This window comes from Leopardus geoffroyi, chromosome C3 (genome assembly GCF_018350155.1).
Source record: "Leopardus geoffroyi isolate Oge1 chromosome C3, O.geoffroyi_Oge1_pat1.0, whole genome shotgun sequence".
NCBI classification, from domain to species: Eukaryota; Metazoa; Chordata; class Mammalia; order Carnivora; family Felidae; genus Leopardus; species Leopardus geoffroyi.
In genome coordinates this window covers 83806869-83812868 of record NC_059338.1, presented here as the reverse complement: position 1 = coordinate 83812868, position 6000 = coordinate 83806869, and positions in this window count along the sequence as shown.

Sequence of the window (6000 nt, the reverse complement as noted above, 5' to 3'; positions counted from 1 at the left end):
CAGCAGTCATGTGGCAAGATTTAGTGAGAAAGCCCTCCTGAGTCTGCTCCCCCCACACCCCCCCCACATCCCCCGCCCAGTGACACAGCAGAAGTCGTCTGTGTCGCCAACATCCATCTCTCTTTCTGTCTGTGCTCCTGTCCGCCCCGCCATGCCTGCTGAGTGGGACAGAACAGCAAAGCGATCCCGCCAGGCATGGTTCCACCCCACAGGGAAAGGAGACTGAAATAACGTGGAATGTCACCTGCCGCCTGAGGATCACCCCCAAAAAGGCCTTTCAGGCACACAGCCTCATCTGTTGGAAGGTGGCCGTTCCGTGATCCCAGCTTCTCTGTCTCCACTCCCATTGGAACTAAGAGTCCCATGGCCACTAGAAGAAATCAGAGCACCTTCCAGTCGACGAAGAGCTGTCCCGTGTTGCTATTTATTTCATTTGGTCATACGACCGCTCACTTAAGTGTATGAGTCAGCCCCATTTTACAGATGGGAACACTGAAACCTTGCAAGGCAAAGTAGCTTGCCTAAGGCCATGTGTAAGCACATACCAAATCCGTGAGTTTAGTGTTTATCCACTCTGCACCTCACAATCCAGCATAGTGGTTGTGTGTGTGGCCCCCAGGGCCACCCTGCCTGGGATCAAAGCCGAGCTCTGCCCTCGAGCCAACTCATCTGTTCAATGGGTATGTCGCCCACAGCGAATATGAAAATAAACAGAGATGAGAACTGTTACTTGCCCCTCCCCCTCTTCTAATGACAAAATCCCAGTTTCCAGCCTCTCAGACAATAGGTGTGGATATAAACTAAGTTCTGCTCAAAGGGATAGAACTGGGAGTGGGGTGTCTACCAGGAACTGTCCCCATGGAGGGGGCAGCCCATCTCTCTGCCCCTTCTATTGGCCCCCAGGCAGCTCTCTTGGACCCTCCAGGGGACACCACCTGTTGAGGATTGCGGAGCATGGGGACAGAGCCCCAACGCCAGCCCTGGGCAACTACATTTTCAGGAGAAAAAAGTAAACAAAGAACAAAAGAAGCTTGATCACCAAGTTGCTTCTGCTGTAAGACCAGAGCTCATGCCTCTGCTCACCAATGTCTTCGCCACCTGAAGCTTGGGACCAGCCTCTCCGTGCCCACCGTCAGATGATCTTCCCGCAGGCCAACAGCCACATGAATTGACCACCTGCGGAATGCCAGGCGCGAGGGTACGGAATGAATGCACATGCCCATCAAGTGCTCATGAAAACACCACAAAGCAGCTCTCGGACCCATTTTGCAGGTGAAAAACCCGAGGCCCAGAAAGAGGCCATCACACTGCCACTAAGGCATAGACCCGGGTCTAAACTCAGGCTTCCTGACTCCCACCCCAACTGTTCTCACCAAGGTCCCTGACTCAGAATTCAGGAGCACCCCGGAAGTCCTGCCCCCACGAGTAGAACTCCTTGCTGCCGTTGTTGGAGCCGGAGGTGTGCAGAGACGGAAGCCACGAGTGCCTTCCGTGGTGAAACCAAAGCCAGGGTTGCCGGGTTGACTCCGTTTAGCAACAAGCGCCTCTAGCCTCTCCGATCCTCAGTTTCCTCATCTGCAACATGGGGGTGACGACCCACGGGGTTTTGTGAGAATGAAATAAATGATCACATGCAAAACCTCTGATGTTGTTGCTATGGTTCTTTTGTCCTGAGTCCAGAATCCAAGATGGGGACAGCCGAAGTCTAGTCTCAGCGCAATCCCATGGAGAACCCTAGACTGTGAATGGCACCACAGGCCTGGATCGCCGTAAGGCAAGGCACAGATCTGCCTTTAACTGTGAGCCACCTGCAGGGAGGGAGTGTAAGCCCTCGGGCATCGAGGGGCTCTTATTGGCTGAAGGCAATTCTCCAGAGAAGGTACAGCTCTTGGCCTTAGCAGCCAACCGCCCCAGCAAACAGGGAGTGGAGCGAGGCACCAAAATAGTGACGACTTTAGTGTGAGTAATCAACTGTCATTTCCTCCCCCAGGTCTGTCTGTCCTCCTGCCTACCGCGTCCTCCCCAGGCCTGTCCTTCATCTCCAAATCCCCACAGCACCTTTTTTTTTTCACCTTTCTTACAGAACCTAACTTTCTATAACTTCATGTTGTGGCCATTTAAACACAGTTCTTTATGTGTACTCTCTACCCCATCCTCACCCCTACAAGATTGCCATGACAGCGAAAATGGGGCTGAAGATGAAGGTTGGCCACGATGCCTCCCCCCACCCCCCACCCCCCCCCTGCATCTGCGAGAGCTAGCACCGTGCTCTGCACATAACAGGCGTTCAGCAAACTGGAGCATTTGCTCACACATGTCAAGATGCTAATCATCCAAGAGCTCTTGGAAATATGTGACTGAAAGAATAAAAATTGAAGTTTAGAAGAAGCCAATAAATCTATCTTGGGCTGTAAGTATAGATGGATGTTTTCAGTAATTCCAGGAGTCCAACAGGAGAGCCCCGAGAGTAAGCCCCTCTTCAGATTTTGTGCCGTATGCCCATTGCTCACCTCACCCTAATCCCAGCCTTAATTTCCAAAATCATAAGATTGGTAGCTAGAATGTGCACCAGCGGCAGCATTTAGACTTTTTTCCAACTGCTTAACCCTGGAGTAGGCACTAAAGTACCCACTATGAAAATCATAGTCATTCCCTCAAGGAACTTCTGAGTTTGGAGGATGCAGACGCGAATACAATTTCAGCACAAAGGAGTAGGCACCGCGATAGAAGGGGGTGCAGGCAACAGCCCCGAACGCTGCCGTATCTGCCATAGATAGAAGTGATCACAGTGGGCTTCACAGAGGAGGTGATGCTCCAGCTACATGTTGAAGGTTGAGAATAAACTCGACACAAAAAGACAATCGATGTGCATAGAGATGGAAGAAGGGCGACGTGGATGGGAAGGGCACAGTGATTCAGAATGGCGGGATCTTCTGCGACGCAAGATGGATCGTTCAGAAGATTCCTGAAAGAAATGTTCATTGAAGAGCTTCCAAGTTGGTGAACACGTGGAGTTGGCTGGAAGGGTGCCATGTCTGGAGAGGCTGTGCAAGTTCCACGCCACCAGTCCATTCCTTACCCTGTGCATTCCTTCCATTTGGCTGTTCCCAAATTGCAGCCTTTATAATAAATCAGTAAAGGCAAAAAGAAGGAAGGAGAGAAAGAAAGAAATGTTTATTTAATAAATTAATGGAGGAAGGAAGGAAGGAAGGAAGGAAGGGTCACAGGAAAAGAGAGGAGGGTAGAAAGGAGGGGAAATTGTTGCTAAGGTAAATAGTAGTATTGTAGTATTATAAAATTGTAATAATTTATTGAGACTCAGCTACATTTCAAAAACTCTACAAGCATTCATTACCTCATTTAATCTTCACTGTGATCCTGTAAGATAAGAATTAGAACCCCCTTCCCCCATTTGACAGATGTGGACCACCAGAGGTCAAGTGATAACTTCACCCTCTACCTACTTGGAGGCATTGCTTGGGTCCACACGTGGGTCTTTCTGACTCTTTTCAAAGGGAGGTAGCAGCTACCCCCAGGTATTGACCTGGGTGTTTGAAATCTTGTCTATCTGTGTCTGAGAGGGTTCATAAAAGTTTGGTCCAGCCCATTAAATTTGTGAACAGACTTCTTCCTAGTTGACTGTTAATTCCTTAAATATTTCCCCTACTTTAAAAGGATCACAGGTTCATTAAGCTATGAGACAGTATCCACTCATTAATGTGTGCTAAATTGCCATGCAATTTCTATAGAATTAAATTACATATTCACTGAATAAGCAAATAATTCATCAAGACTAACATTACTTCCATGAATGCCAAAGTACAATCTGAGCCATTTACTTATCAAATGCTGATTTTTAAAAACTCACAATGAAATAATAAATAAATCATCAACTCCAAAGTTTAATTTGCTATTCTGGCTCAATCAGGAATATATACATAGTACTAGGTACCCTTCTTGGTTTCCAAATAAGGCAGCACTTGGAAATACGAGCCCATCCATTTTCATTCAGCTGTGTGATTACCTGCTAAGGCTATAGGGTTGAAATGCACATGCACACAAACTCACACACACATAGCCAAAGGTAGATATCTATGCTACATGATAGGAACCATATGCAAGGACAGTAAAAATAATTAAAGCAAAGTTAGTATTTTGGAGGATCTGCCTGACTCTAAGCACCAGTAAACTGAGATAAGAAAAAGCTCACTTCACTCCTCTAGAGTTCCCAAAGTATGGTCCTTAAACCAGCAGCATCAGCATCACCTGGGAACTTGCTAGAAATACAAATCTCAGGTCCCACCCCAGACCTGCTGACTCAGAAACTCTGGGGGTGGGGTGATTCCTCTAGGTGTTTCTGATACAGCTAAAGTCTGAACCACTCGTTTAAATGTAGGAAATGCCAAAAGAACTCGGGATTTTCCCTTGTATAGACCCACCTTTGAATCCTGATGGTTAAATACCAGTTGTTTGATCCTAGGCCTCTGAACCTAAACTTTATCTGTATGTGTGTTTGCATGCCAGAAGGTGATTTTTTTTAAAGCACAGGGACAGGATGAGTGCCAGCTCCTTCCTGAGGTTGCTGCTGGGTTCATTGAAATGGTGTGCATAGTGCTGGCATGGGGAAGAGAACACCCTGGGGAGTATCCTGTGGTTAGTTGGCTTCTCCCTTGTATCAGATGGTCTCTTGTGGAACCCGCACATTCCCCTTCCTTCTACGTTCTCCTCCACATTGCATAAAAGAAGCAGGACATTGGGGCGCCTGGGTGGCGCAGTCGGTTAAGCGTCCGACTTCAGCCAGGTCACCATCTCGCGGTCCGTGAGTTCGAGCCCCACGTCAGGCTCTGGGCTGATGGCTCAGAGCCTGGAGCCTGTTTCCGATTCTGTGTCTCCCTCTCTCTCTGCCCCTCCCCCGTTCATGCTCTGTCTCTCTCTGTCCCAAAAATAAATAAACGTTGAAAAAAAAAAATTTCTTAAAAAAAAAGAAGCAGGACACCTTTCCCCCAGTACCCCTCCCTGGGTGGTTCCAGGGAAAGCCGGCCAATGAGAAGGCCGGGCTAGATCTGAAGGGCACAGGAGAGGAGGGGCCCTTTGCTTAGGAGGCAGCAGCAGCCAAGCCTGAGAGATTCACAACAGCCTTCCAGAGGGTTCCTGAGCACCACCGCTTCCCCGCCACAATCCAAGGACTTGGGTGGGAGCTTCCCAGACATTCCTGAGAAGCGAAATTCATGAGAACCCATATGGGTGCTTCAGGCTGAGACTGGCCACAGTAGTGTCCCTGATGTCCTTTTCCCCAGCCGTTCCAACAATCCTATATGCCCCTCATTCCTTTTAGCGAAACTCTCTCCCTGGAATCGACAAAGCAGCTTGTGTCCTGCCAACTAAACCCTCACTTACACACATCTAGCCACCTCCCTTCCCCAGAAAAAAGTTGTATTCCCATACTAAACAGCAGGATTTCACTTCCTTCAGAGTTGGGAGAATCTCCTGATTAGCTGAGGGCACCCCCACTTAAATGTGTGGCTCCCCCTGCATGGACCTTTCTTCCAAGAATCCGGTATGTTTACTATCATGATACATTCATCCTTCCGACCTCTATTTGGCATTTTGAATAACTGCATGAAGTTTTCAACACTTCTGAGTGTGATTTTGCTTCGTTGCAAGCCCCCTGCCCCCGTGGAAACCAATCATCATTCTTTATGCAAATTGATGGGGAAATATGATTCAATTAACAGAAACCAGCTCAACAGTCATCATGCATTGGCTTGTTTTTTATTTGACTTTTAATGCTTTTATAATGTCATATAAGCCATTTTTCTCCCCGTCTTCCAGAAAACGGTTCTAACTATAAAAGACAAAATAATAATGAAACCTCAAATAGGTAAAGCATTTACAGCACTTCAAAGCCCTGTGATATTTTATCTCTGGTCAACAGATATTCTCAGACTCACACAGAGAAAGAGTCTGAGGCACCGAGAGGGCGTGCATGTTATACCGGGT